Source organism: Fukomys damarensis, unplaced genomic scaffold (assembly GCF_012274545.1).
Source record: "Fukomys damarensis isolate Sample0158 unplaced genomic scaffold, DMR_v1.0_HiC HiC_scaffold_23, whole genome shotgun sequence".
Lineage (NCBI taxonomy): Eukaryota > Metazoa > Chordata > Mammalia > Rodentia > Bathyergidae > Fukomys > Fukomys damarensis.
This window is the reverse complement of record NW_022900935.1, coordinates 33,142,574-33,162,901: the sequence shown is the minus strand read 5'-3', so window position 1 is coordinate 33,162,901 and position 20,328 is coordinate 33,142,574. Positions and strand designations below refer to the sequence as shown.

Sequence of the window (20,328 nt, the reverse complement as noted above, 5' to 3'; positions counted from 1 at the left end):
TTGACTCCTCTGCTAGGCAACCAATGCCTCCTAATCTGCCTGCACTTTCCTGGATTTTGCACTGAAGGCGCCTCATCCTGGCAAGCCCCTCAGTCCCAGGCAAATTGGATCGCTTGGTCAGCTGACTCTAGAGGAAGCAGCATGGCTCAGCTATGAGACATCCTTCCTTCCCTTTCCTCTCCCACTTCCCTGTGGGTACTTCTTGGGGGCATCACCCAGCTAAACTATTGGCCATAGTTCAACCTTCATCTCAGAGTCTACTTCTAGGGAAACCGAAGTGCACAGCACACAGTAGGCTCTCAGTAAATGAGTGATTCTATTAAAACTACACAACAAAGTCTCCTCCCTCTTCCTTCCAGCTGCTTTGGAAGCTCCAGCTAAGTGGTCACCAAAGTCCCCAGGGGGTTCCCCCGCTCCCCCTATCAGTCAGCGACCTAAAGAGCTTCTGTCTAGTTCTGCACACAATCACCAGCAGAATAATGCTCCAATTTGGAGGTGATCTGAGTGTGTCCTCCAAGTGTCCAGGCATGAGAAGCTGGGTCCCCAGTGTGACAATGCAATGCCAGGAAGTGGGGACCTTTAAGAGGGGAAGCCTAGTGGGAGTGATTTGTGGACCCTTCCCTAGGAAGAGACCAAGGCAGTTCTCAAAGAACCCTGGGGAGTTTCATGAGAGCAAGACTGACACCTCCCTGCCCGATGGCCTGCAGTCTACCATGTGAATTTTGTCTCATACACACTGTTGTGAGGCCATACAAATAGGGCCGCTTGACCTTGGACTTTCAGCCTTCAAAACTATGAGCTAAGTAAGCCTTTCTACTCTGTATATTACCACCCTTGAGTATTTTGTTTTAGCAATGGAAAACAGGCTAAGACAAATAAATGGTAAATGAGATATGTAGGCCTACCTGGATCAGGTATATGTACATTAACAGCATTTTCCAAGAGATATAACTAGGAAATTGTCACCCAAAAGAATAAGTTGAGAAAAGCTAAACTACTTGTAGAAAAACTAATTTATCCTAGTTCATTTAAATTCTATTTACTTTTAACAGTGTGGAGTCAGAATTCCCCAGTGTGATCAGCAATCTACCTGCCTATATTCAAAACATGTTGGGTGGAGAAGGAGAGATTTGTTCAAATGCTGATTCCAGGGTTATACCTCAGACTCACTCTACTGAATACTGCCAGAATGGGGCCTGGTAATCTGCACATTCAGCCATCTCTCCAGGGAACTCTTGAGCACATTAAACTTTGAGAGCCACTGCCCTAAATATTAACAGAGGGCCTATACTCTATTCTCCCAGCTTCTCATGGAGCAGCCAATGACGATTCTCTCGTTTTAGTGTGCCCCAGTGGGTTTCTCCACCTTGCTCTGCCTGGTTCCTGCAGTTCTCCTTCCAAGAAGATCCCCTTCTGCTATTATCCTGTCCTGGTGTGAGCTGACACAATCGCTTTGCAGGCAGCCTGTGCTATCCGTCTCTGTTTCAGAACTTATCCAAAGTTCACTCTAGGTCCAAGCCATGATCCACTGTGTGGCCCACAGTACATGCCCACCACTAACGATGAGTTACTGTGGCTTGCACCTTTCCAGTCTCCTCTATCTGGGCCTCTGTGCCTACCTGGTTTGGGGTACAGAGAAAGGACAAGACGTGAGGCATTGTGCCCGGGCTACTGTGATCAAAGAATGTTTTATTCCATACTATCTTTGGTGGTAAGAAAAGTTTGTTTCCAGGACCCAAAGGGAATGGATTTTTTTCTAGTGGGCTATCTCTGATCATTCCTGGGCTATGCCCACCTCCCTATGCTCAGCTGAAACAGCCCCAGCGTCACTCATTAACCATACACACCCCACTTGGGGGCTCCTTGTTTGTTTCCTGGGAAGGCATAGGATTCCCCTACCAGCCTATTGCCTTTTTAGGATGAGCATTATATCATGTCTGATTGGAACTTTATTCCCCGACAACAAATCTTGGCCCTGGAAATTGTTCCAACAAAACTGAATGAATGGTCAGTTTCAGCACCACTGTTTTCATTTTATTTTCTTCACAGTATTTATCATTATTTAAATTATCAAGTTTGTTTATTGGTATACTCATTTTTTTCGTAAATAATAGTAGTAGTAGTAGTAGTAATGAAAACCTTTACTAGTTTTGTGGTCTAAATGTGCTCTCCTAAAATTCATATGCTGAAGTCCTAACTCTCAGTACCTCTTAATGTGACCATATTTGGAGATAGGATCTTAAAAGAGGTAATGAAGTTAAAATGAGGAATGTAGGGCAGGCCCTAACTCAGTGTTGTCAGTAAATTTAAAAGAAGGAAAAAAAATGGTGCAGGGGATTTAGCTCAGTGGTGCCACTGCCTGTCTTGCAAGAGCAAGGACCCGAGTTCGATCCCAGGTAAAAAAAAAAAAAAAAAAAAAAAAAAAAAAAAAAAGAAGAAGGAAAAATCCATGTGAAGACAAGGCCATGTCCAGGCCAAGCAGAGACTCTGGAAGATGCCAATCCTGCCCACACCCTCATCTCAGACTTCCAGCCTTCAGAATTTTAAGACATTACATTAAGTCCATCTCATCCAAGCCACACAGTCTATGGTGTTTCATCCCAGCCATCTTAGCAAACTAATACAACAAGAAGGAAGTTCATCTGCCTTGGCCATTCCTCTATCCCAAGTTCCCAAGGTTATTCACTGCTACACAGTAGGTGCTTAATAAATAATTGTCCAGAAAACACCTGAAAATACAAATAACTTACAGCTTTCACCAGACGCACATGCTGTTTCTTCCAAAGGAATCTTTGAATGTGCTGTTCCCAGCCTAAAGCACCTTTCTGCATTCCTTCTATTCTAGTGTCCAGCCAAAGAAATCCTATTTTTTTCTTCAAAACTCAGTTCAGACTCATGTTCTCTTTGCGAGGCTGTGAGCTCAACTTCAGAATCCACATTGAGCACAGGATCTGGCATAGAGGAAATGCCCCATCATTAAGGTACCAAGCCCTTTGATTTACAGTCTCCATCTGCAAGTGACTCACTTTCTATTGTGAGAGAGATCCATTAACACACAGATCTGGCACATTCAGCAGATATTTATTGGATAGGAATTAGCTTACCAAATTGTTTCTTCATATTCTGCTCTTCCTAATAAGTGAGTCCTATTTTTCAAAGAAAAATTAAAGTCTGACTCTTTTGAATGCCTATGGTGACTGTTCCCCAACTCACTAAGCTTCTAGGATTTTAGCATTTCAGAATACAACCCATGATAAGAAGCATTAACCAAGCCCAGAAAGGTGATCTGATACAACTCTTTTAGTCTAGACCTAGCACATATCATGACTCTGACACCAGCAACAGCTCCTTCCTACCTGCACTGACCTAGCCTTGGAAGGCTATTCCACCCCAAGGGTGCACAGTGAGCCAGTCTTGGTATCCACAGCCTGTGTTTTGCCTTAAGCAACAAAATCTGCAAGTAAAGAAAACACTGACTGGAACCATCTGCCTTCCCCCAAAGCTTGAAAGAATCTGCAATGTGGACTCCCTAATCCTCCCCTCTCCCTTCTGCCAGAAATGAATTTCATTTGGAGGCAAAACTAGGGGGGCTGGGGGAGAGGGAGCAGAGAGAGGTAAGCCAGACACATCTGGACAGCTTTTCTTTGTAAATTCAGAAGACTGGAGGGAATCACTTTCTCCCCGTGACAAAGGAAATGGCCCATGGTCAGAAATTGATGACTTGCAAATCTCATGCAAGCGAAGAGGTTATTGTGCCCGGAGGTCTTTGGGGCCTGGAAAAAAATGAAGAGAAAATAATTTAAATGGGGCAGCTGTATATGGGACCAGAATCCTCAGCACCAGCATCAGTCAGCATAGCCAGCAGTCCTGGAGGTAACGCTAAGACCCAGGGTCCTAAGGACCCATTCACCTGTCCGTCCATTCAGCTACTCAGCACACACATCTGAAGACAGATTTCAGATTCTCTTCTCTAGGAGACCCATAGGGAAGGCTGTCACGTACATAGTGACACTCAGGCCACCCCTCACAAAACAATCGTCTAGAACCAAAGACAGATCAGGCAACAGGTACTGCAAAGAAGGAATTGGAAAACACTATTAACTTGACAGTGAGCTTGACTTTGGAGGAGGTGGCAGTGGCAACGTTTCTTTAACCAAACTTTGGTCAGGTTCATATAATTCCTCTGAACTAAGTCTCAACTAGGTCTTCAACTTCAGTCTCTCTCCTTATAAAGTGTGGTTGTAACAAGAATTCTGCTAGTCAATTTAAAGAGAATTCACTACCCTTCATCCACCCCGAATGCCTGGACAAATTCTTCTTCCTCTACTGTCCCCAACTGTGGTACCTATCACTAGGGCAAGAATCCTGTGAAGTGATCAAGAATCTCCCTTCAGTCCTGACATTTTCTCTTACTAATTTTTGTACTGGGGATCAAACTCAGGACCTTGCACTTGTGAGGCAGGCGGCAGAACCACTGAGTTAAATCCCCGGCCCTACTGTCTGATTTTTAACTGTGGTGTTAAAAGATAACCCAGGCACATTAAAACTTTAAATGAGCTTATTGGAGCATTCAGCAATTCATGAATTGGGCAGCACCAGAATACAAGTGGTTCAGTGCCCTACCAAGGAGGCTTGAGGGGAACTTTTACTAGGTGTTCACAAGATCGAAAGAGGAAAAAAATAGTTAGCTTGGTTAAAGTAGAAAATCCCTAGTTAGAGGTTAGTTGGCAGTCTCTGGTTAGTGACACTTAAGTTTCTTTTTACTGTTCACACCAAGATGGATTTTGGTTTGCTTACTTAGGAATGCAAAGTGCTGGAGGCATCTCAGCCTAATGGCTTCCAACTAATTATCCTAACAGTGGCATTAGACAAAGCCTGGGGAGGAAGAAACAGCATTGGATCCTGAAGATTGTCCATTCTGCCTAAAAGAAAACCTAAAGTACAAAGGCACATTCCTGTGAAAGATAGTGAAATTGTGCCAGTCAGCTCTCCCATCACAAAGGAACACCACACCTGACCCCCACAACTTAAAGGAGAGATTCGTTTGGCCCACAGATTCCGATGGGTTCCATCTAAACTCAACTTGGTCCAAGGCAGAAACAGCATGGAAAACAGGTATGGCAGAAGCTGTTCAAGTGACAACCGTCAGGAAACAGAGAAAAGGGTGTAGTGGGGCCAAGAAGACACCCTTCCAGGTCACACCTCCAGTGACCTACCTCCAACCAGGCCTCAGCTCCTAGCAGCACAATACCATACTGAATTCATTCATGAGTGAATCCACTGGTGAGTAGAGCAACACCCCCCACCCCCCACCCCGCTTTCTAATCATCTTCCAAACAAATGAGACATTGGGGGACATTTTAGATCTAAACCATAATAGGTGTACTTAGGAAGAAGAGTGGTTAGGTAGTTAGCTGTGACCTATACTTAAGAGGTGCGGTAAAGAGCAACAGGAGAGCAGCCTATAGAAGGAAGCAGGGGCCACACTGGGACTATATGACTTACCTCCACACACCCTCAATCTTTTCCAAATGGTAGCCAAGCCTACCCAGATATGATGCAAGGAAACCAGGGAAAGATGGAAAGTCTAAAGTCACCTATTTTAAACTGTATTTGAAAGTTCTTGTTTTCTCCTGTAAAAACCATATGCATGTTCCATTCTGCTCTGTAAGATAATTCGGGCCTTATAAAAAAAAATGCTATTTTTCCCTGCTCTTCGAGTGGAATAAATGCCCAGCAGATGGCCATATGTCCTCCAACACATGCCACAGGAGGATGTAAACTGCAACCCAAAGAAGAGCAGAGTTGATGGAGATGAAGACCCAGTCAAAGTTTTAATCAGAAGAAGATGTGAAACTATGAAGCCTTTCCTCCTCGCTCTGTTCCACTCAGTCCCAGACCTCTTCCTCCAAAAAGCAAGAAAATGCAGTTCTCTCTTTTCTGAAGGGAAATAAATCCACAGCTGATATAGATGAGGTCACCCAGCCACCATGCAATGCACATTTCCCCCATGTTTTCCCAGTACCCAACCTATCAGAGGTCTTCTCCAGTGAAGTGACCCAGTACTTCATTTCCAAAGGATCTTAGTCCTTTTCCTGTAAAGATGTGATATTCTCCTATAAGCTTTTGCAACAGAATGTGGTAATAGGAGAAGGCCAGGGGAATTTCAGAGTTCCATCCATATTCTTCTCTTTTCCAATGCTGTAGCCCAAACACTGTTACCACTCAATGGTCCACCACACCAGCCAACTGTGTTTTTTCCTTTGTTTACCTCTTGGCTCCAAGATCCCAATGGCCAAGATGTCACCCTAACTTCTAATTCACTAGAATTACTATTTTCACCAGTGAGATCATTCCTTCCTAGGTTACTTCCTAGGGTTCAACAGACACAAAGAGCCACAAGTCAATTAGCACTTTTTGGACACAATCATTAGGTTCAGTCACAATACACAGCACCCAAGCTCCACCTCTTGGTTCCAATATCTTGGTCACCAATTTGGACTGCACATTACATACTGAAAAACAACACCCAAGGCTTACAATTGGTTGCTTCCCACCTTTCACCAGATCTCCACCCATTTTCTCTGGACTCACATCCCAAAATCAACAAACTGCCATCTTTGAATCTTCAATGTGCAATTCCATTATCCTTTAAAGTCAGATAAAGAATAGAGATTATGGTAAAGCCAATAATTATCATAGTAATCAGTCTGCTACCTTGTGCAACGTGGTGTATATACCAGGGACTTAAAGTAGGTCAGTGATGGTGGACAGCTGTGTATTAGCAGTAAGATGAATCTTAGAGAGGAGAAATCTATGATGCCCACATCCATGCAGAGTGCATCCATCACCTCTTGTGTTTGCTTTCCATACTCAATCGTCAATTCCACTATTTACTCGGACAGTGATCCTGCAGGTTTAGCATGGTGGCTGTTTCTCTCAACTGCACAGTGTATTTTTGGCTTTCTGACCTGGGACTTTGTTGATACTGCTGCGCATGATATCTACTAAAGCCCATAGAGTAGTCAGGCAAACCTAGAGGAAGGAGAACATAATCAGTGGGACAGCCCATGGAGACAATGGACATTCCATCACCTGGGTGAATAGTTCTTAAATTCTCAGAAAGTCCTTCCATCGGTCTGTTTACTGTTGCTATAACAAAATACTGAGGCTCAATACTTTATAAAGAGATTCATTTAGTTCATGATGCTAGTAGATTGTATGGTCCAAACAGCATGACACCAACACCCTGATTGTGCCACTATACGCCTGAGAAATGGAAAGGGAACCAGTCACTCGCAAAAGGGATCAAGTGTGTGGGATGGCCTCACTGTGTATCACACTGCTCTCTCAAAAAGTAACACTCTGTGAGAGCAACATTAATGCCTTCCAAGGGTAGTGACCCCAATGACCTAGCCACTCCCATGAGACACCACCCCTTTAAGGTTCCTCTGCCCTTCAACATGGCCACAGTGCAGACCAAGTCTTTAGCACATAAACCCTTAAGAGAGAAATCATGGCAGCCCCACAATAGTGACCAGCTTGACAGTGAAAACTGCTGCATTCCTTTCTTCCCTGATCCCCTCTGCCCACTCCTGCACTCATTTTCCTCTGGACTCATGTCCCCAAATATTAATCTGTCCACAGTCCTTGTCTCCAGATCTACTTGGTCGGGAGAACCTAACATAAGAGAGTTCCTCTAAGAGAGGTCCTAGAAAACAGATCCTCCAGATGGAATTCTGGAACTGTCACAAGCCACAGGCCAGATGTCAATAAGGAAGCCATCATTGGTGGTGAGAAGGTGGCAATTATCCTGGTCAGACACAAGCATTGCTCATCCTAAGATGGAGGTGGAAAGAGCTGCTGTAGGGTGGAGACGCAACGTGATCTGAGAGTGGTGGTACTTACATGGATTGTAGATTCGGCTTGCCATGGCGAATGGTGTTAGAAGCCTGAAATAAAATGACAGCTCAATTAGCTATCGACTCAAAACATTAGGAGGCCTCCATGAAACCGGGATGGCTCTTTGTGGCTGGGACACACACTGGCTGACAGTAAATGAGAAAGAGGCAGCAAAACTGCATGAGCAGAGCATGAAGTGGAAAGGCTCGGGAAGGCAGGAAGTTTAGCACAGTCTTTTCGTGAGACACCAGCCAGCAGCATCTCCATGTCCTAGAGGTGGGCTGAGTCAGATTGCATCTGCAGTTCACGTGCATTAGTGAAAGACCACCTGGCCTGCATCATGGGAGAGTAGAGGTTCTTTATCTGGACCTTTCTAAAAGCTAACAGTTTTTCAGTTCCCCTGGTGCATGGGTGACAGCAATACCCCTAAACATAGCCTCAAGTGATTCTGAATTTCTGAGAGATGTCCTGTTATAGACTACATGTTTGTTGTATGTCTTCCAAATTCACATGTTGAAATCCTAACCCCTGAGGTGATGGTATTTGGGGATAATTTTAGGCATGAAGGTAGAGCTCTTATGAAAGAGACTATTGAAAACTTCTGTATCCCTCTTTCTGCCTTGGAGTACACAAAAAGAAGTTGGCTGTCTTTTGCCTGGAAAAGAGTGTGCCCTCACCAGGTTCATCATGCTGGCACCTGGATCCCAGACTTACAGCTTCTAGAACTCTGAAAAATAAATGCCTGTCATTTTATCACTGAATCTAAGGTAATTTGTCACCACAGCCTACTCTGACTATGATGCCCTCTTAACATCACACTTCTTCCTTAGTGGGAAGAAACATAGGATGGGTCTCAGAGACATCTTTGGAGGAGATGTTTGGCATGCTGTAGGTCAGGGCTCTGCAAGCTAAACCAAATCAGACCCACAGCCTGTTTCTGTAAATAGAAGTTTGCTGGAACCCAGCCATGCTCATTGGTTTGTACATTATCTATAGCTGCTTCTACACTATTACAGCAGAGTGGAGTCACGACAAGACAGGCAATGTGCTCGAAGCTAAAGTGATTTCCTATCTGGCCTTTTAAGGGACAATGTGCCAACCCTACTCGAGGTCCCTGAAACCATATAGGAAATCCATTTCACAGCGTGTAAAGTTCACCCTCTGTACACATGTATCTTACCAAACTTCTAGGGAATCTGCTGTTTCCAGATCTTACCTACCTAGTGTCCCCAGCCTAGTGATAACATGAAGACCCTGAGCTGGTCAGGCCATCGAGAAGCTATAGAATAGATTACAACACCAATCTGAAGAACTTACAAGTCCCAGAATCGAGTCAGTAAATGTGTTACTGCTCTCCCTACCCAATAACAGCAAGTTGCCTCTGCTGTTTGTCTCGGTTCCCCAGAATCGAGAAAGATGTGTTTGCTTGCTTGGTTGCTGCATATCCGATGTCAAGGGCTGTGTTGCTTAGTTCCAAGAGAACACATCGGAAACAGCAGCCACTGCTGGAGTCTCCACCTAACTCAATTTATGATGCCGTCATCTAAAAGAATCCTTTTACCCTGGAAAATGAAAACAAAAAATTAAGTGGAGATGAGCTAAGAAGCCCTCTGCCTACATCCTTCATGTCCACTAGTTGCAGTAATGTCCAGTTCCCCTTGCAATATAGTCCTGGCATATGTAATGGTTTCTCTGGGATCCTTTCCCACAGCAAACCTCACAGTGGATCAGGAAGCTGTGCTAGAATTCTGTCCATTGTCAACGACAGCTACGCATCTAGGTTGGGACGTAGCCCTCCTGTCCTTCTACACAGAGGTCTCCCTCTGTACATTTCTGTTCCGGAACTGAGCAGCGTGCAACACAGTTGTTTACATGCAATATGTACACGTACATACAGAGGAAATACCTGGAAGGCTACAGAATATAGTTTAATGGTGGTTGTCTGTACAAGGTGGGTTATAAGTGGATATTTTCCTTCACAACTAGTTCTCTATATGATTATTTTCCACACACAAAAAAAGCAGGCATTGCTTTTGTGGTAAGAAACAAGTGATTCACTGTTTTCCTAAAGAGGCAGAAGTCTGCGCACTGCTTTTAAGCCATTTGAATTCTTGATTCTCTTCCCCCAGAATCAAACTGTACAAGAGTCTTGGCATCATGCCTGTGGTTACAGATGTCCAGAAGAGCAATCTAAAGCCCCAGGAGCAGAGGGCAGTCTTACACTCATTCAGGATGGCAGCATTTGGGACCCCAGTCCTAAGATGAGGGCAGCCACTCTGGCACCATGCAGACCCTCTGTGCCCTATTGCTCTGGCCCAGCTGGCTCAGGCTGATGCATGGGCACTGTGAGTCCTGGGACCGCATGTCACAGAGTCCCTGTGAGTCGTACAACCCTGCCCAGAAGGCTGATGCAGACTGTTTCCTTGACTTCAAATAGAAGAATTGGTTGGGCCAATAGCCTGACTACCTTTGCACCAGGAATCATCAAAACATCTTGAAAGCTTTCCCGATATTTTGGGTTTGTCAAAACTCTCAGTCATGCTTGACTGATTAATTCTAAATGCACACAGCTTAAAAAGAAACAGAAGGATTTCAAATAGAATCCTTCTGTTTTTGATTCATTCACACCTAATTCAGCCCCGTGTGGGGGAAGGGATGGGAAGGGTACCAGAGGCCTGGTGTCCAACAGTGATGATGGAGGATGCCAGGGAGGCAGGAGGCTGTCAGGGAGTTGGGTACCAACAGGGAGCAGAAAACCTGTTCTCAGTCAGTCTTTATTGAATTCCCAGCCCCCTGGGCCAGACCCTGTGTGATCCAAGTACAATGTCAGAGATGAATATAAAAACAAATAATTCCCAAAAGAGTGTCGGGGCTGGGATGGCAACTGTGCAGGGCACAGTGAGACACTGAAGAGGAGGAGGCAGCTCTGCCCAGAGCATAAGAAAATGCTTCACAGATAATGATGATGCCAACGCCTGCCGTTTATTGAGTACTTGACCTGGTATCCATTTCCTAAGGCTGCCTCGAATTACGACACCCTGCGCAGCTGAAAACAAGAGAAATACACTGCCTTACCACTCAGAAAGCCAGAAGTGACGATGTCACCTGGTGAAGTTCCTTCTGGGAAGGAGAATCTGTCCCATGCCTGTCTCCTAATTCAGTGGCACACGGCAATCCTGGGCACTCTTTGGCCTGCAGCTGCATCAGCCCAGCTGGCCTCTTTCGTCATGTGGCTGTGTAAAGACAGGGCACACCTCAAATCCACTATGATTTCTGTCTCCAGTTCCTGTTCCCAAAGAAGCTCACATTCACAGGTAGGGGGTGACCATTTGCACAGGCCTTTTAGGAGGACGCAGTTTACTATATACACCATACTTCTGCTCCTTACATACATTATATGATTTCACTTTCATACCAACCCTTCCAGGCAGGTACTATTACCAGCGAGGTTTACAAATGAGGCAAACACCTTAGCTACGGTGATCTTTCTCCAAGAAGGAGAAAGCTCTGTGGCCCCAGGTCCCTCCAGAAGAAGTGGAAACTCTGACTCACCACTCAGGGGCTGGGACACCTCTCTCTGGCAGCCTCTCCTTCTACCCTGGCCTCCAAGGGTGTCCCATGTCCTTGCCCCAGTGAACAGCCTGGCCCCTTGCGCCTGAAGGAGGCCACTCCCTAGCATTCCTCTGGCCCTATGCTGGTGCTCTCTCCTCTTCTCCCGAAAACTCCTGCTTTACCTTCAATGCCCAGCTTCACTGCTGCCTACTCACACACTCCCAGTTCTCCTGAGGGACTTAGCCCTGACTACATTCCCAAAGCTCCTCTTTCTCATGAAGAGTAAAGCACTTTGATAGCATCTGTTTTCATTCCCATCCTCCCTAAATAGACTCATAGCCTCTTTTCTACTTCCCCAGCATGGAGCAAAAGAAGAAGCATAGTAGGTGCTCAGTAAATGTATACAGGTGGCTGCATGGGCAGGAGGCAGGAGTTAAGTGCTATTTCATTCCCAGGGGATGGTCCCTTCTCAGCACAGATGGAAGCCACTCAGGACACTCGCTGACCCTCTCCAGCCCCAGCCCAGGCTCCACTCCGCATGTCCCTCCTGAGACCAGCATCACCCAGTTAACACAGCTGTGGGGCTTCTCCTACTGATCAAGGCAGATCCTCCAGCTCTCCTCTGTGTTTCCTACCGCAGCTCTGGTTCCTGGCTTTGGCCGCCACTGGGCTTATCACAGCCACACAGCCCCAGAGCTCACCCCCAGCAGGGATAAAAAGTGGAACATCGGTGCTCTGTCCACTAGCGAGCCTCAGAGAGACTGGACTGGGTGGGCCCACAGAAGAGAGTCAGCCCCAAGCTCAAGGAGCTCAAGGAGCTCCCATTCAAGTGAGAATGGCACTTGAGTGAATGAATACTCAAAATACAGTATGATTCAGGGCCAAAAGCAGGGTGTGGGTGTGGCGACATACACCTACAATCCCAGCACTCTGGGAGGCTGAGGCAGGAGGATGGTAAGTCTGAGCCCAGCCTAGGCAACTGAGTGACTTAGTGAGACCCTATCTCAAAATAAAAAAGGGATGGGATACCGCTCAGTGTGAAGGCCTAAAAAATAAAGAACTCCCAGGGCAGGAAGCGGGGAAAGGTGCACACATGCGGGGATATGGTACAACCCAGGGACAGGCCACAGAAGCAGGCTTGGTGTGCTCAAGGAAGACTTCCTGCCAGAGTGAAGAGCTACTCTGCAGTCTTAGTAATGTGCAAACACAGGACCTTAGGCCACGTTACACCCGGACCCCCGCAGTATCCAGAGAGCCCCCAGAACAGTGTGGGGAGCAAGGTTATAGATCCCAGAACTTGCAGCTTTTATGGGCAGAAGAAGAAGCCCATGACACGAAATTCTTGCCCAGCTGCCTGACTTCCTGGGGCTCCAGAACAGTGTGGGGAGCAAGGTTATAGATCCCAGAACTTGCAGCTTTTATGGGCAGAAGAAGCCCATGACACGAAATTCTTGCCCAGCTGCCTGACTTCCTGGGGTCCTGAGCTGGTGAAGCTCAGCCTCTGGACTCTGAGTTGACCAGTTCCCAGTCCCTTCTCTCAGCGTCCTCGTCAGACCTGGCCCTGTGTTGGAGAATGAGCACTGCCAGGGAGTCCGTGCACACGGCTTGATTCCTTTCCAGGTGTGTGACTCCAGAAAAGCCACCTAACCTAGCCTTTGTTGCCTGATCCATAGCAAGAGGGTGACGCTAATATCTCCCTCGTGAGCTACTGTAAGGATGAAATAAGATAGCACAGGTGAGGGCCAGGTATTTAGCTCAGTGGTTCCGCTGCCTGCCTCAAAAGCACAAGGACCCAAGTTCGATCCCCGATACCAAAATAATAATAATAATAACAATAACAATAATAATAATAACAATAATAATGAGATAGCATAGGCAAATCTCACTTTTCGAGCCTCTGGACACAATGTGCATGTTTCTCCCTTCTCGCACCTCTTCTCTGGGCTGGAAAACTGCCCCGGTTTATCTTCTCATCCCCCAGGTTCCCTGAAGTCCTTCTGTTGAGAGCTTCCACACACACCTAAGGCCCAATTCCCTCATTCAGAGAGACTCACAGTGCCTAGATTATTTTTAATACTAAGGGTTGAATGCAGAGCCTTTGCACAGAGCACCATCCCCAGCACTTTTCTTATTTTGAAACAAGGTCTAAGTGGCCAAACTGTTCAGGTTGGGTTCAGACTTTCAATCCTCCTACCTCAGCCTGCCAGAGTGCTGGGACTACAGGCCGGTACCACAAGCCCAGCACTGGGATTTCCTTTATATCACACTCAGCCAAACTGGGTTCTGCAGATGGTTACTTCGCTGCCAGCCTGCTGTGAGGGGAGAGAGCTCACCTATCTCATTCAGGCTTTGTGTCCAACTAGACTCACAGCTGGTACAGAGCAGCACTCGGTGCTACTGAGCAGATGCACGAAACAAATGAAAAGTGGGAACTCAGGATGGGGTAGGCACTGCTAGCACTGTACTGAGCCCACTATTTACTAGGTGTGTGCCTTCATTGCTTCACCTGCAAAACAGAAAGGAGGAATATTCAAGACCACCTCCAAAATCCAGTGTTGACCGAATGTAGATAAAATGTCTCCTGGAGAGATGGATCGGGTGGCAGTCACTATTCTAATTCCAGGCAACGCTGAACCAGGGCCTCTGCGTCTGCACCCAAAGGGCTATTTCCAAAGGGGAGCAGCAGACTGTGGCCTCCTGCCCAGGAAGGGCTCGTGGGGGAAGCCTGGCCAGTTGTGCCAGGCCTGCTCCTGCCGCAGCAGATCTGCTCTCCTGCTCCTGACCCGAGTAGAAAAACAGAGAGGAAAATGTTGCCAGCGGCCTTGCGCAGATTCATCATTTTGAATCCTCACTCTTAACATATGTTTTCGATCCATGCAAAACATGGATTTCTGGTTTCCATTACCTTTGTTTCATTTTAGAATATAATGTTTTTTATAGCCTGGGGAAGGGAGGGCAAAAGCAAGCAAGCGAGCAAGCGAGCAAGGGAGCGTGTGAGTTTGGATGATGCTTTTTTCACCAGAAGAAAGAAGGAAGAGGAAGCCAAGAAACCAGAGACGGCAGGCCTGCCATGGGCTCCTTCCGCTCAACCACTGCTTCCCCAGCATTTATTGAGCACCGACTATATGCATGCAGTAGACAGGCTATGGCAAATGCCAAGGCGTGCTCCCTGCAACTGAGTAATTCAAGGCTCAGGAAGAAGATAAAGTGTGGCTCACAGCACACAATCCAAGGCAGATTTTTCTTCTGGAAAGGAAGAGAAGGAAACAGAGAAGGGAAGGAAGGAAAAGAAGAAGGAAGGAAGGAAGGAAGGAAGGAAGGAAGGAAGGAAGGAAGGAAGAAAGGAAGGAAGGGAGGGAGGAAGCAAGCGTGTCCATCACTTCCTTTCTGCCAGGCACTGCAGTCTTTAATGCTTATATTTTATTTATTTCTCATAACAGCCCTAGAAAGGAAGACCATTTACCATTTCACGAGTGAGAACACAGAGACAGGTGGTGTCCTAGGTCTCACGGTGACAGAGCACCAGCCACCTCGCCTGCCTCAGCACACAGAGCAGGTGCCAACTCTGCTGAAAGTCGGGACTGCACCCCCTGTGCCCTCAAGAGAGCCCATGGGCCCCGTAACTCCACCAGCTCCTCCAAGGCTTCTGGAACCATGGCCAGTTAAAGCCACCGGCCCTTAGAGCGGATGCGCTCAACCCTGCTCCTGGAGAAGCAGGCTCTGCAGCAGGTGGGGCAGGATTGTTCCTTGGAGAGCCGGGCCCGGTCCTCCCCTCCGGAGCTGCAGGGAAATCAGCAGTGCCAATAGCTTTGGCATTTAATTGCTTCCAGACCCCGGAAAACTGCAACCCACTCACCCCACCCCAGCCCATCCCTGCTAAAGCAGTCCCAGGTCGGCTGAGCAGAAAGGTTTGTTTTGGCAGAAAGCTGGGTGCTCTCCAGCTCGATAATCGCCTGTGTTAACACACCATTATGTGTGTCGTTAACAGACTTGGCAACTGGGATTTGGCTTTCTTTATTTTTTGTTCTTTACATTTTCTTTTTCATTTTCTAAAAATAGAAAAACAAAATGCAACCCCATGTGTGAATCAGAAACACCAAGACTCCCAGCCACACAGGTGCTCCGTGACGCTGGCTGAAGAGAAGGCTTCGTCGGAGAGCCATCCCTCTGCCAGGAAGTCCCTCGCAGTTTTGTCCCTGAAGGGGGCTCAGTCGGGCACCACACACAGGGCCTGCTGCTCCTGAAGGGCACCGCACACCCAGCCCGTCCTCCAACAGCACCGCAGCACCTCCACGGCACCAGCTAGCAAGGGCGTGGAAGGGTCAGGGCTGGGGAGTCACACGGGCCCCGAAGGAAGACCAGCTTCACTACGTCGTGGTTTGAGGGAACCTGACCCTGAGATTTAACCAGTTTCTTTCACAAAGAGCTCCATACAACGCTTCCCTCCATTTACCTTGCCACGCTCAGCAATTCCTCGAAACAAAGACTGGAATCCCAGTATTCAGCAATGGAATGTATTCCGAATATAATGATAAATCAGACACATGCCCTGTCTTCCAAAAGCTTAGCATTTCATAGAGAGCTAGAAACACAGAAATCGAGTCCTACCACTGTCGCACAGGTACAGATTAAGCAGTTCTCTCAATTCTAATGTCCTCACCCTGGTCCAAGCCAGCCGTGCTCTCATCTTGATCCCTGCGATGCCCTTCCCACTGGCCTCCTGGCTCCCTCTCCTGCTCCTCCAGGGCCTGTTCTTGGCAGAGCCACCAGCAGCAAACCCTCCTCTGATCACGTAGCCCTCCCGCCCCATGCCCCAGCAGCTTCCCAGGAAACGGGGGAATCTAAAGTTGACCTAGGACCCCAGCTGTCTCCTCCCTCACCCTCTCTCTGCTGAAGCCACTCCAGGCTGCTTGTTCTCACTGAAGCAACCTACAAAGCTCTCACTTCCGAGTCTGTTCTCGCTCCTAGAATTGTGATGTCCAGACATCTGGAGCACCTTCCCTCACCCACTCCATTCTCTGCTCCGGTGTCACCTCCTCAGACAGGCACCCAATCCATTTCCTGCTAGTGCCTTTGCTTTGCTTTATTTTCATCCATATACTTAGCACGCTCTAAACCATATTGTGCATCTGTTTGTGTATTTTTGACCTCTCTCACCAGAATATAAACTCCCAAGGAACAGAGACTTTGGAACAATGCCCTGCATGTACTATGTGCTCAGTAAATATTTATTGGGTGGGGAAATGAGTGGAGAAATGAGCACATGTTGTAGGCCAGATGCTGTGCTCAGCCGAGCGCTTCCGTCCTGGTCTGCTTGGGGAACTGGGCGGAAAGGAATTCAGTAGGAGCCCTGAGAAAGTGCCTGAGCCCTCTATGGAAAATCAGAGCTGGTGCACCCCTTTAAAAAGAAATGATTTCTAAGCAGAGTCTTGAAAGGTGACCTGGAATAGCAAGATGAGATGAAGAAGCTAGCATTCTAGGGAGAGGAAGCTATTACAAAAGGCACAGGGAAAAACAATTTCTTTTATGTACTTTGAGAACCACAAGCATTCATCTTTACCTGCCAGAGATACTGGCTCTTAACTCATCCACTGTGGGACGCTATTACAGGACAGTGACACACATTCCTTCTGGCCACTGAGCAAGGAAAAGATGTGGGGAGGCATGAAGCATGAGTTAGCTAGTAAAACAATAACAATAAAAATTAGAACAAAACATTAAACATCTTCTAAAGAGGGTAGACTGTTCAACGGAAGAGCGACCTTTTTGATCTGCTAAGAATTTCTGCAACTTTGATTACACAGATTTGAGGACAAGAGCTAGGGAGAATTGCTTTCCCTGAATGATAGAAGAAAAGAATCTGAGAGTTGCTGGAGATTCTCAGTGGGGGAAAAAAAATAGGAGCAAAGGAAAGAAGAAAAGCTGGCAAAATAAGGTGGTGCCAGGCACGGAGGAGGGTAAACTTCCAATGAGAAAAGCCCGGTTGCAAAGGAGTTTTGTTTTGTTTTGTTTTGCACTGTTTTGTTTCGTTTTGTTTCTGGGTGCTGGAGATTGAACCCAGAGCCTCACGATGCTAAGCGGGCACCCTCCAGCAAGCTACGTGCCCAGCCCTGCAAAGGAGCTTTCAAAAACAGGAGTATGTGATTTATTATTTTTAGTTTGTTAATTAATGGGTTTATTATTTTAAGTTTGTTAATTAATGGGTTTATTATTTTAAGTTTGTTAATTAACTCTGGCTGTGATGGAGTCACTGGTTTGAAGTGGCCCTCCCACCACTAAAACAAAACAAATGCACAGCTGGACAAAATAGAGAAAGGCGACCATTTGTGGCACTGGACAACAGGCAGCACGAACTTCTCATCCTTCAGAGGAGGTGAGCTCTCAAGGTAAGCCCCGTGGTCACCCCAGCTCCCCTCCACCGGGAGTAATTTCCTCAGTGCAGGGCAGAGAGCTTAAGTCTGCACAAAGCTCACTAGTTCTGGAGAGCCAAAGAGGCAGAGCCACTGAAGAGGCTAGAATCTGTGGAGCAGGGTGGCAGAGAAGAGTGAGCTGTGTACAGGGGTCCCCAGAAGCCTGTGTCGGGACCTCAAGGGGTCCTCAGTGGAGAGAGAGGTTACACAGGCTCAGGGTGAATGCACACAAGCTAATAATCATAAAGCAGCTACAACAGTGTAGAGAACAGAGATTCTAGAAGTCAAGCCGTGCCGGAGGACAGAAGAGATACAGCCCAGTAAGAGTGAGAGATTTGGTTCACATGTTCCCGCATCGCCAGCTAAGACACCAAGACGCTGTGAACCTAAAGACCACACCCTAGGGCCAGACACACTCCTGAGCACTTGGAATAGAACTAGTGGAACTAAGGAAGTGATTCTTAAGATTTATTTCATTTATGCAACATGAATTTAAATCTAAATGGCTACATGTGGCTACCATATTGTACCATGTAGCTTTAGATCCATCTTTAAAAAAAAATTCACAAGAAACGTGATTTTGGATTGATCTCATTAAATTAAAAGGACATAGGGAAGACACTAGGCTTCTCACAGATGCTGCCTATAAAAGCATAAAAGCAAACCCACAAAAACTCACAGTGATAAGACGGTAACCATATCCCATACTGCCTAGTAGAATAAAAATTAAGTTTTCAGAGGAAGAAAATAGACCTCAAGGCCTCTATAAAAATCATGAACATTATCTGGTACATCATCAAAAATTACTAGATATACAAAGAATATAAAAATGTGATCCATACTCAAGAGACCAATCCCAAGATAACTCAGATATTAGATTCAGCACTTGCATTAAAGTGATGATTATATTGTTTTTTTAAGGAATTATATAGGAAGATGCTCTTAATAAGTAAACTAATAGGAGAACCCAGCAGAAATATTGAAACTGTTTGAAAACACTAAAATTTAAAAGTACTATAACTAAAATTTTTTAAATCAAATGTACTTATGGACTTAAAAGATTGGGGGGGGGAAGATTAGGGAAGCAAGAGAATAGTAAACTTGAAGATAAATCAATGAAAAATCAGTCAAACTGAAGGAAAGAAAAAGAGAACAAAGAGAAATGAAAAAAAATAAATCAGGGCTCTCAGAAGCACTATCCTATTAAGTCTAAATATATTACCAAAAATGAAAATTGTCAGATATGGAACAACCACTAAAAAGAAACAAAAAGAAAAAAAAAAACAAAGAACCAAGCTATCTTATGTAAAGGTACAAATTCCCCAGGGGAGTATCATCATACTGTATACCTAAAACATACCAATAAAATGAACGAGTTTTTGAAGAGTGACAAAAAGAAGTAAGACAGAGAAGCCAAGCAAAGAGGCAAAATGGAACTCCAGAAATAAATATGATTCAGAAAGGAAAAGACCTTCCGAGGAGAAAAGGCAGCAGTAAGTGAAAACAAACAGCAAGGTGCAGACCTATGCCAAAACCACGTGGGTAATCATATTAAATGTAAAGAGGCTGAAATTCCTCAACAACAGAAAGAGAAAAAGAATACAACAAGCAGGGTGGGGAGAAAGAAAAAAAAAAGATTCAGGAAAATTACATCTATGCAAGATGAACTTTAAATTTTAAAACACAAATATGTTGAAAGTAAAAAGGTGAGGAAACAGTATGGTGTAGAACTGTGGAAGCCCAGACCCATAGTGCAACTCACTTACAGACAGAGCTGCCGGGAGTACGACAGGATAAATGAGATCATAAGGTCCCCAATAGGAGCGAGGTGCTTCTGAAGAGAGGAAGAAACACTGAGTTTGATCCCAGAAGACGGGCTAAATAAGGACATGGAAAGAACGAGAGGTTTCATCACAAAACTTCCCTGATAGCACCTCAATCTTTAGCCAATCAGCCTCCGGAACTGGGAGAAAACAAATGTTGTTTTCAAGGCATCTAGCCTGTGAATTTTTGTGTTTGCTTGCTTTTTTTGGTTTGTTTTATTTTGCACTGTTTGTTTGTTTGTTTGTTTGTTTGTTTTTGCCACCAGGGATTGAAAACTGACTGGGCCTTGACAATGAGTTAAATTCCCAGCCCTTTTTATTTTTCATCTTGAGATGGGATCTCACTGAATTACCTAGCCTGAGTTCAAGCTTGCAATCTTTCTGATTCAGCCTCTCAGAGCTGGGATTACAGGAATGTGTCACCACACCTGGCTCCATTCATCCCCTGGGTCCTCACTCCAGTAGAAATGCCAGGCAGCAAGATGGTTGTTTTTTTCACTGCTGGGTCTGGTGACTAGAGCAGCCCTAACATGTGATCCGTACTGGATCTGGGAGAAAGGAAGGTAAGGGGAAAGTAACAGGAAGCGTTTTCACAGTCCTGACTTGTGGAAAACCTTCAATAAATGGAAGATTTAAAAAAA

General features: G+C 45.8%; 1 long non-coding RNA gene across 1 annotated transcript in view; it reads left to right on the top strand.

The window, feature by feature from the left end:
• Nucleotides 1-17,771: 17,771 nt before the first annotated feature.
• The window catches only part of LOC104852606, a 6,859-nt gene continuing 4,302 nt past the window's right edge, over nt 17,772-20,328 (top strand). The window contains exon 1 of the long non-coding RNA XR_777540.2: nt 17,772-17,840. This is a non-coding gene — a long non-coding RNA (uncharacterized LOC104852606). The remainder of the gene's footprint in view (nt 17,841-20,328) is intronic.